Source organism: Phalaenopsis equestris, unplaced genomic scaffold (assembly GCF_001263595.1).
Source record: "Phalaenopsis equestris unplaced genomic scaffold, ASM126359v1 Scaffold000650, whole genome shotgun sequence".
Classification (NCBI taxonomy): Eukaryota; Viridiplantae; Streptophyta; class Magnoliopsida; order Asparagales; family Orchidaceae; genus Phalaenopsis; species Phalaenopsis equestris.
In genome coordinates this window covers 19,627-20,211 of record NW_018165090.1, presented here as the reverse complement: position 1 = coordinate 20,211, position 585 = coordinate 19,627, and positions in this window count along the sequence as shown.

The window sequence follows — 585 nt, the reverse complement described above, 5'->3', positions numbered from 1 at the left end:
AATTTTTGTTGAAAATCCTTTTTAGGGTCATTTGTAATCAAAAACAACAATTAATTTGAGCTTAGCCCAAAGCTAGCCCAAGTTTGACCCAAATTTAGCCCTTAAAGGCTTAATTTAGGTCTAAATCCAAACCCATCAAAACCCATTCAAATTTACCATCAAATCAACTTCAAAACAACTTTTGTCCTTCATAAAAGTTGTTCATCATGGTGTTTTACACCAAAAAAAAAACAATTAATTTGAGCTTAGCCCAAATCTAGCCCAAGTTTGACCCAAATTTAGCCCTACATGCTTAATTTAGGTCTAAATCCAAAACCCATTAAAATCCATCCAATTTGACCACCAAATAAACTTCAAAACAACTTTCATCCTTCATAAAAATTGTTCATTATGATGTTTTACATCAAATACAACAATAAATTTGGACTTAGCCCATGGATAGCCCAAGTTTGACCCAAACGTAGCCCAATATGCTTAAAATGAGTCAAAAATAAAAAATCCACCAAATTGATTAACCAATTGACCTCAAAATGACTTTCACCCTTCATGAAAGTTGTTCCTCATGGTCTCTTACACCAAATGCCA